This window comes from Rattus norvegicus, chromosome 6 (assembly GCF_036323735.1).
Source record: "Rattus norvegicus strain BN/NHsdMcwi chromosome 6, GRCr8, whole genome shotgun sequence".
In the NCBI taxonomy this organism is placed as follows: Eukaryota; Metazoa; Chordata; class Mammalia; order Rodentia; family Muridae; genus Rattus; species Rattus norvegicus.
The window spans coordinates 68,368,445-68,379,413 of NC_086024.1; the positions used below are offsets into that span (position 1 = coordinate 68,368,445).

At 37.1% G+C, this 10,969-nt stretch overlaps 1 long non-coding RNA gene across 1 annotated transcript in view; it reads right to left on the bottom strand.

The window, feature by feature from the left end:
* Positions 1-7,869, bottom strand: part of LOC103692627 (uncharacterized) — a 47,281-nt gene extending 39,412 nt beyond the window's left edge. Inside the window, exon 1 of the long non-coding RNA XR_010052646.1 lies at positions 98-7,869. This is a non-coding gene — a long non-coding RNA (uncharacterized LOC103692627). The remainder of the gene's footprint in view (positions 1-97) is intronic.
* Between the last annotated feature and the right edge of the window lie 3,100 nt (positions 7,870-10,969).

Genomic DNA, 10,969 nt, shown 5'->3' on the forward strand with positions numbered 1-10,969 from the left:
TTGCATATGGCCTACATAATGAGGCCGATTCAGGCAGTTCCAGCTTCTACACTGAATGCTGAGTAGCTCTGCTCTCCCCAAGGACATAAAGAGTTACCGAGATCGGAAGTCCTCATGCCAATGAAGAGCCTCCTCTGTGTACATGTTCGGAGATGAGAGGAGAAAGCATTCAAAGCTGGAGCTTCTACCTTGATTAAAAGGGAAGGGATTGGCTTTCTGAATGACTTGAAACTGGCAAACTCCCCAGAGTTCTGGCAGGACAGAGGAAGGAAGGGGAGGCAGGGCATGCAAGGAAATCTTTCCTCTCTTTGAAACCTGTCAAAAAATTAGGTCAACATGATTTTGTATTTTAATGAAATAACTTAAGGGTAAGCCTGAGACCTGGAGGCCGCTAATACTTTTATGCTAGAGTGGTTTGTCATGCTTGACGTAATGTCTGGCTCTGCCTAAGAAGTATCGAAGCTAATGTTCTCCATGGCTAATCGGCCCTTAGCTGTTCTCGTCCTTTTAAATTTTCAGGAGCTGGACTATCAATATGGATGGTTCCCCTTTCTAACGGCATAAACACAGTGCAGGCAGCACATCGTCATTTCAATTGTCAAAACAGATGAAAGGATTTCTGATACTCCAATTAAACTAACCCGCAAAAATCATTTTAAAATATGCTCCATAAAATAAACTGAAATGTTAAAACACCCAAACCTCCAACCACACTTGTGACGCCGTTGTTAGCATTTCCCCCTCCACAGTCGCAGTCCTTATCTGATTTGATTACTTTTAGAATGAATTTGGTTTTGAACATGAAAGCTGAGGAAGCTAAATTGGAAGAATAATGGCTTGGCATTTTATGTCATTTGGTTGAGATTGCAGGTGTGGGAGTCCGGCCCCGCTCTTGTAACTTGTGCTTGGCTATTTCCCCTTTAATTTTCCAAATTTGAAATGGATTGCCTGTTCCAAATTACACCGCACTTAAGGGACTTCTTGCAAAGAATGTTTATGATTTAGGATCCCACGTTATTGCCTTGATGAAAAATTATGCAGACACACTTAGAGCCCTACAGGAAAACTACATCTTGTAAAACAAGAGTGTTTGACAGACCCCAGGAAGCTGAAGATGGTAAAATGCATTCTCAGCTCCTTTTCTTATTAATCAAAAAGGGGTTTGGTAGATAATGGTGCTGGCAGTCTCAGAAGCAAGAGCCTGCTAAAGAGGGATTCTCACAAAATCACTCCGATCAGAAAAAGAAACAACTGTTGTCCAGATGCCTAATAAAATTCTCTCCTTTGAAGCCATATTGACTGAGGGGTAGTTTCTGAATAGCAGGATGCTAATAATCTTCAAGTTACCAAAACTAACTTGCATTAAATCAAACACTATGTCCTTGGGTTAAAAAAAAGTGTATCTTTAATAAAAGAGCACTATTCTACTTTCAGCTGTATTTTCTTAAAATGTCAGTACACACTATCACACATTTTCTTAGCTGGGTTTCCCAGTGTTGGGTTTGATCTGTTTTCTGGAATGTCCTGTTATCCTGTGTCAGGCTTCCCTCCAACGTTGCAAAGCTTGCTCACTCTGAACCCATATATTTTACTCTACTTAAATAACACATGAAACTTAGTCTTGTTGGTATTAGCTTGGTACCTGTGAGAAAACACTTTTACTATGTCCTTATAATAAAAATGGGCTTATAGGTAATATAAAGTTTAGTATTGCTTTTATTCTGATAATGCTTTCTTTTATTGGTACAGTTAAGATCATTTACATCAGATTTTCCTGATGCATTTATACTTTAGTCACCTCAGCCTCCTAACTTTTCTGTTTCCCCTTTCTGACATTTTCCTTCCTTCCTTCTTTCCTTCCTTCCTTCCTTCCTCCCTTCCTTCCTTCCTTCTTTCTTTCGTCCCTCCGTCTCTTCTTTCTTTCTTTCTTTCTTTCTCTCTTTCTTTCTTTCTTGGCTTTTTCCCCTTCTGTCTTTTTGGCCTCACTTGGACAAGCCGAGTATATTTGATATACTTTAAAAATCTACCCATTATCTATTTGATTGTGTGTTTTAAAAATCAAGTTTTAGTTCCTGCTCAAAGGGATATACCACATGAATCTAATGTTCTAAGTTGTTACTATTTTACCATTTCAATAAATTATAGAAGCCAATAGTCAAATACATTCAATTTACTTTCTTTTCTTCTTGTTCTGTCCCTCATACATTTGGGTACAGATAATTTTATGTATATTATTAAAAATAGTATGAATTACATAAAACTCATACAATGGTACTGGACTTCAATCCCAGGTCTACAGCAGACTAAGGCAGGAGGACTGTGACCCAGAAAATTCACAACACATATGGACAACATAATGAAATATGATCTTAAAACCTAATAACAATAATAAACATTTTTGAAAAGATGTGTATGTGATTTACAGTTTCTTTGCAAAAAGAAATAATTCTGTTTATTTACTAATTTATTTGCCATGATAAGTTCACTTGATTTTTCCTTTAGAGGAAAGTGTTGTTATTTAACCTCTAATCCTGGGGATATTTTCACTAGAAAGAGAAGTCTTGATTCATAGAAATATATTGTGCGATAGCTTTCGTTTTCTTTTGCTCTGCTTAGTCCTACAGGTTGTTCTTTCCTCTGTTTCCTGATTTTCATGATTTCTGATGAGAAGCTCATCATTATTTCTGTGATTGTTTCTCTCTTTGTAACATGTCATTTTTTCCCCCTGGCTGCTTTCAAGTTATTTTTCTCATCTTCATTTTCTGTGGTTTGATTATGATATATCTGAACGTACATACTTCTCATCAGTTTTCTTCTGTTTCACGTTCACTGAGCTTGAATTAATACTTTTGTGTCAGCAATTTACTCTCAATGAGATTCAGAAACATAAAAGTCCTTGATACAATATTTGTGGATCATCTTCTTTTGGCTTTATCAAAATAAAAAAGGCAGGGAATGGAATTGATAATGCAGTAAGGTGTGGAGCACATTGATGTTGTATCAATTACTAGCTACTAAAAATATACTTACAGGGGCCACCATACTAGGCATACAGTTCAGAGGAAGGTGTTCAAATGAGGCAGAGATGGCAAAGGAAAAACGAAATACCATGGGAAAATTCAATGAATACACGCACACACACACACACACACACACACACACACACACACATACTCTCTCTCTCTCTCTCTCTATATATATATGTATGTATATATATATAGTATAAGCATATACTAACTATGGATTTTTGAATTAATAGAAGGAAACTGATACTTCATCACTGACCCAGAATTTTAAAACCTGGAGCACATGCATGATATACTAAACGGTAGAGTACAATTATGCTGGGATATATTGGGAGTCTCCCATAAGTAAAGGCATATTATGCTGTAAGCCACATACCTGACTGTTGCACATGCTAGCTCTCATGGAATAAATGAGGGAGAAAGAAGCCTCTTTGCTAAATCTAAGCCCATTAATTAAACAGAAGTACAGAAATCTTAAGAGAAATATCACAATTCAACACATTATGTTCTCTTAGGAAATAGTCAATTATGTACATCAGATTCAATCATATCACCTTTCAAAATTTAAAGAAAGTTTCAGTGTATTCATGAATCTTTGGATGGATAATTGGGTCAAGAAAGGCCTTTTTGAGAGTTAAACCAACAATCCTAAAATGCAACCTTTTAAAGATGGAACGAGAGTGAACCTTCTGGAATTACAGTTTTCTTTTCTTAGTACTATTAGTTCTGACTTCAAAAGAAGTCATGAACACCAAAGATTACAAAGGGGCAGAGACTCAAGCAGAAAAATGTAGAAATTTTTTTCCAGTGAACACACTTGTAAAACTCTGAAAGAGACAGAACATGGATGGGTGGGTTAGAGAGACAGCCTCTACTTGATTTGTTGTTTTTCTTCTCTATGAGAAGAGTGAGCTTTGTCAAAAAGAAGACCCAGTCTAGAAGCTTCAAAGATTGAAGGAAATGATAAGATACTGTACTTCATATTACTCTTTTATTATAATTCTATTTAATCTCTCATGCACTTTTAATTTTATTCACTGATTAGTTAGTGAATTAATTAATGTGGTCCTGGATGGTCACATGGGTGTGGAGGCCAGAAGTCCACTTCAAAACTCTTATGCCTCAATAGCAGTGATCATTGTTTTTGATACATAAACTCTTGCTTGTCATTGGGTTTCTCTAGGCTACGCTGGCCAGACTAAAGGCCTTTCTCTCTATGTGACCCTAATTCAAGCAACTATAACCATGCTGTGATTTTTTTTAACAATGCATTTTTTGAGAATTCTGCACAATAGGTTTTAATCATTTTCTAACTCCTTCCCGATCCCCCAGGTCTGATTAAATGTTTTGTCTCTCTGTCTCTGTCTGTTTCTGTCCTTCTCCATTTCTCTCTCTTTAGTCCAGTTTGTGTTGTTTGATTTTTTTTCCTGTGGGGGCCTACTATTTATTTGTTTGTTTGTTTGTTGTTTGCCTACGAATGTTTCACTTGCATGTTTGTCTGTGTATCATGTGTATGTTTGGTGCCTGGGGATGCTAAATACAAGTAACACATTCTTCAGCATCGGGGCAAGGAGTCAAATCTTCTTTGCTACTCCTTGGAGGAGTGAAATACATCATAAAAACTATTAAAATGGCTCTAGCAGCCACATAAAGAGGGTGCTGGCTACTCAAACAATCTAAACCTTGGAGGAATATTTCTTACATGCCTGTCACCTATTTTAATTCTGTAACTGAGCCAAACTCTTGAAGCTGGAATATATAACGTGGAATTCGAATGCCTGAATCAAGCTCTAACATTTTTCAGGTTTTTTTTTCTAAATTTTATTTAATCTATTCTTTTTTACACTCCAGATTTTATCTCCCTCCCAGCCAATCCTCTGACTGTTCTACCTCCCTTTCCTCCTCTCTCCAGCCTGTCTCCATGAAGATGTCCCCATTCCCTCAAACCCCTACACCACCAGACAGCCCCACTCCCTGAAGTCACCAGTTAAGTTCATTTTCTCTGACTGAACCTGGACCCAGCAGTCCTCTGCTGTATATGTGTTGAGGGCCTCATATCAGCTGGTGTATGATGGCTGGTTGGTGGTCCAGTGTCTTAGAGATCTCGGGAACCCTCCTCTACTAATTACTAATTCAGGAAATACCTCATAGCCAGATCTTGTGGAGGCATTTTCTCAAAGTTCCTTCCTTTCATACAATTCTAGCTTGTTTGTCAGATTGGCATAAGACTAGCCAGTACATAATGTATTATATTTTGATTAAATTATAAAAATACATCCTGCTTTACAGGTTAGCACTCTCTCCTGGACCCTGTCAACCCTGTTGGTATTTCACTCTTTGGTGTCTGTTCTTTCTTTCCAATATGGGAAAACACACTTGTATACTTTTTGTGTCATTTTCTTTGAAGCTTCCTATGATTTGTAAGCTTCCCAGACTCTCTCTCTCTCTCTCTCTCTCTCTCTCTCTCTCTCTCTCTCTCTCTCTCCCCCTAGACATTTCTTTTTCTTGGATTGTATTTTTTTCTCTATTCTCAATACTTGAAACTCACAGTTGAATAGATATTCAACTCAACAAAACTAAAAGGATTTGAACATCGTGCCTTTGTAATACCTTTTCTTATAGTAGCTCCATGATTTCTATTGCTCCCCAAGTAAAATTTCCAATGTAATTGACATTTTTCTCTCCCATTAAGAATGGAAAATAAATATAGTAGAAATTAAAGGTCATTGGCAAGATCCTCAACTAATAGAGAGAAGAGTGGCTACTAAGGTTGTACTGGACTGGTACCAACTGCCTACCAAAGTTGCTGGTCTCATTTCAACAAAAAATAATCTGTAGCTCAGAGGATAATAGTATTACCTGTAGGAGAATATTTGTTTATCTTTAATGTCCTTCAGAGTAAGGTGGCTACTGATGGGGGTACTTTAATAGTAAGCCAGATTAGTAAACACATCATCTTTAGGCTAATGAAATGTCAGTGTGCTGTGTTCTTATGAAAACAGACTTTCAGTGTTCTATTTTATTCTGGAGAATGATAATTTAAAAGAGATGATAAAATTCATTTATTGAAAAGGCACCAGAATGATAACGAAATTAAAACTCATGACTAATGAATGTTTTAAGGAACCAGTGATATTGGATCTGGAGAGAAATGGCCTGAGTGTCACAATTTTCATGTCTGCATTTAAATTATATTAAATAAAGAACTTAATGAAACTCTTCAATATTGCAGCTGAGCATTGGAATCCACAAAGAAATACAAAGATATACTAACATGGTTCTTCCCCCATCATCAAAGAATAAGTATAAAAGTTACAGATGGATAGAAAGATTTGTCCTTTAGATTGAGCCAAAATTTAATGGAATTACTCAAGGATGAAATGAAGTAGCCTTTCAACAGCACTAAAAGTATTCAAGCACATGCTGGAAGTCTACCTGGTGTAGGAGCTAGGGAAGTAAATTAGCCGTCGTGTGAGTGATTGAACGACCTGACCTTTAAGCACTTCCAGCCTTAGATGCTATGATTCTCTCATATGTGCCATCCCTGTCCCTTAGTATCATAAATAATAGAAATATAACTGCCAAAAATCACATTTACATGGTACATGTAAATCATCTGCTTGCATACATGACTTGTTCTACAATTTTAAGCTTAAGAAAATTATGAAGAAATTAAGACAAAGATAGAACAATTAAAATTTGGAATGAAAGGGAAGTCAAATGTCTGTATGTTGGTATATGTTTACTTTGATATGGTAACTGCGTATTAAAATTAAATTTGATAGGTAAATGATAAACAATATTTTTGGAAAGATATTTATTTTTAAATATTATATGTGAAAAGACTCGGGATTAATTAGGTTTTGGGATTAATTAATATAATTTCAGCACATCTTTATATTCTATTGAAAGACCCTTTTGCTAAAGGTGGACTATTAACACCTTCCTCTCCTCCAGTGTTATCATGTCTGTGGCAGTTGAATGCACTCCTATGGATGAAGTTTATAAGCCAAGACATTTCTGTAAGTCAATATGATCACGTAGGGAAAGAAGCATAACTGCGAACAGAGAACAGACAACAGGCTTGTGGAAACACAGGAGCAGAATTTGAAAAGTTCCCATGGTTTCTTAAGAACAACAACCACAAAAAAAATATTGCTTAGGTTTTGGGTTTTGAGAAGAGTAAAGACAAGAAGAAAAGGGCAAGAAAACTGATTAACTCAAGGCTCATATTGAACTTTCCTGAATAAAGTCTTCTTTTAAAGCCACATTACTTTCCTCCCCAAATATTAGCAATTATTATAGGTCTTTCATTTCTTTTTTTAAAGATAACACAATTGTTTATTACATACAGTATTATTTTTTTGATGGGGTTGCCATTCCACGATCAAAAACTTTGACCCAGAATTGTTCCTGCCTGAGAGAATTGCAGGAACAAAAATGGGAGAAGAGACTGAGGGAAATGAGGTTCGGTGACTGGCCCAAATTGGTATCCAGCTCAAGGGAAGACTCCAAGGCCTAATATTACTACTGATGTTGTGTTGTGCATACAGACAGAAGCCTAGCATGTTTGCCCTCCAAGACTCCCAACAAGCAGTTGAATGAGTCAGACCCATATATGTACACCCAATCAATGAACGGAAGCTGGGGACCTCTGTGGTTGAATTAGAGAAAGTCTGGAAGAAGCTCAGGAGGAAGACGACCCCATAGGAAGGTCATTAGTCTCAACTAACCTGGACCCCGAGTTCTCTCAGACACAGAGACACCAACCAGGCAGCATACATTAGCTGATATGAGTCCCCAGAAACATATAGAGCAGAGGACTACCTCGTTTTACTTCAGTGAGAGAAGATGCACTTAACCTTGGAGAAATTTGAGGACCAAGGGAGTGGGGAGATCTGGTGGGGGGGGGAGGATGGGGACATCCTCTTGGGTACTGGGAGAAGAGGAATGGGATGATAAACTGTTAGAGGGCAGACCAGGAGGAGAATAAAGGCTGGAGTGTAAAAAAAAAGATTAAAGATATTTTAAAAAAGAACAATAGTGAATAACCTATTAGTAAGCCCTGTATGCAGTTTTCTAGTATGCAGTATTTCATTATGCACTTTTAATGACAGAATGACTTTATTTATATAGGTATGTAGACTTATGTCTGTGACTTTAACTCTATTAATCGATGTGCCTGTCTTTACACCATGCTATTTTTGTTACTACTTTGTAGTACAACTTTAAATCGGGAATGGTAACACTTCCTGGAGTTCTTTTATTGTTCAGGATTGTTTTAGCTATCCTGAGTTGTGTGTGTGTGTGTGTGTTTTCATATGATCTGAGAATTGTATTTTAAAGATTTGTAAAGAGTTGTGTTGTAATTCTGTTGATCTTATTATTGGGTTATTGCATTGAATCTGTAAACCACTTTTGATAGGATGGTTTTACTGATCCCTGAACATGGAAGATGTTTACATCTTTCGATGTCTTCATTGTCTTCCTTCAAAATTTGAAACTTTTAGTATACACATCTTTTACTTGCTAGGTTAGAATTACCCCAAGTTATAGTTATTTCATATTAATTGAGGCTATTATGAAGAGTGCTGTTTTGCAGATTTCTTTGAGTCCATATATATATGGACTACTGGGTTTGGTGTGTGTATGTGTGTGTACGTGTGTGTGTGTGTGTGTGTGTGAGAGAGAGAGAGAGAGAGAGAGAGAGAGAGAGACAGAGAGACAGAGAGACAGAGAGACAGAGACAGAGACAGAGACAGAGACAGAGACAGAGGGGAGAGAGTAATTTGTATTTAGTTACTTTGCTACAAGTTATTATCAGTTGTAGAAGTACCCTGGCAGAAATTTTATAGTCACTGATATATACTTTGATATAATTTGTAAATACCATACTATTACTTTCTTCCCAATTGGTATCCCTTGATCACCTTCAGTTGTTTTATTGTTCTAGATAATATTTCAAGTACTAGGTTAAATATATATGGAGAGAGTAGACACCCTTGTCCTGTTCTTGGTTAAAATGAAATTGCCTTGAGTTTTACTTAATTTAGTTTAATGATAGCTATGAGGTTAGTGTAAACTGCATTTACTCAACCATGTTCATTTCTGGTCTATTCATAATAACCAGAAATTTAAAATAACATAGATGTCCCTCAACAAAATAATGTATAAAAAAGTAATATATTTATACAATGGATTATTTCTCAGCTGTTTCAAAGGGACATCACGAAATTTGCAGACAATTGGATGGGACTGGAAAAAGTACCATCCCAAGTGAGCTAACCAAAACTAATAAAGATAAATATGATGTACAGTCACTTATATGTGGATATTAAACATTAAATAAACAATAGCCAAGCTATATTCATACATACAGAGAGGTAAGTCCACAAAAAGGAAGTGACTGGAGCAGGGAACATTTATCTCCCTGTATAAATTTTATGGATAAACTGGAGAAGGCAAAACATGGACAAGGCAAATCAGATGGGAGGAGGAGGACAGGTGGTATTGAAAGAAGGAATGCTGGGAGAGACAGTTGGAACTGAGGGGCATTAATGGGTGATATGGAAATCTAGTACAGTGGAAAAATCATAAAATATATGAAGACAATCATAATGAAGATTCCAAGTAATAGGATACAGAGTCCCAGTTGGCTATCTCTTGTCACCAAATGAAGCTTCTAGTACAGGAACTAGGTTATATCCAATCGTGTTGTTGACCAAAGGAGTTCCATGGAAATCCTCAAATAAGTCAGGATGTTGCCAAGGCAATATGTTGTTCTCCACAAACTAACAGCAAGGCCCCATTGCTGAAGACAAGGCACATACAATTCTTTGAACATGGAAATGTCAAGCCAATGCCCAAATAGAACATTCTAATACCTTTTGGTATGGGAAGGTACTCTGCAGACAAAAGAAAGAAGGAAGAGAATGAGGAGAATAAGAAGAAAGGAAGGAAGGAAGGAAGGAAGGAAGGAAGGAAGGAAGGAAGGAAGGGAGGAAGGAGGAAGGAAGGAAGCCTCATCACAAACCCTTTGATCTACAATAGTGTACTACCTGAAAGACAAGCAGGGTGATGATGTCATAAAGCTTGTGGTAGTAACCAGAGAATATTTGACTCAAGACCCACTACATGAGATGAGATTCATGTAGGATACTGTTTGTATGACCAAGGACCAGAGGCATAGGGTAAAACTAAATACTACTGGTATAAACAAATTTAGCTATAAAACAGCTCCTAAGGATATTCTGCTTTACTCATATGTCATTGTCTTCTTCAGCCATCATCACAAAAGATTCCTCCTGCAGCAGGTGGGAACAAATATAGAGACACACAGCTAGGCAGGCACACAGAGAGATAGACCTTTGGAATACACATGTAGCTCTAAATGAAATGTCTCTAACAAATTCCTTTGGTAGAGCTCTGGGGACTTGATGGAAGAGGAGTCAGATAGAGAGTTAAGTGCCAGAAAGGATGGAGAACACCAAGAGAACAAGCCCCTCTAGATCAACTGAGGAAAGGTCATCTAAAAACACAGAGACTGAAGCAGCAAGCACAAGACCTACATGGGTCTGCACCAAGTTCTTGGCACTTACGTCTTCCAGCTTAGTATTTTTATGGGAATCCTAAGTGTGAATGAGTGAGTCTCTGATTCTTGTGTCTTCTCTTTAGCTCTTTCCTTTTGTTGGTTTGCCTTGTCCAGTTTCAATGTTGTGTTTATTTTACTTTGTTATGCTTTTTTGTTAGTTCTTACAAAGGTCATGTTCATGTGTGTGGTCTGAGCTGCCATGTAAAGTCATGTTGATGTCCATGGCCTATATTGTAGCCAGAAACCATGTGGAAGTTCATAATTCATGCTGCCATTGATTATTAAGGTCAAGGAAGCTTCTTTGGCAGTGGTATTGATGATTGTGGAAACAGTTGAAAATGAGAGACAAAAA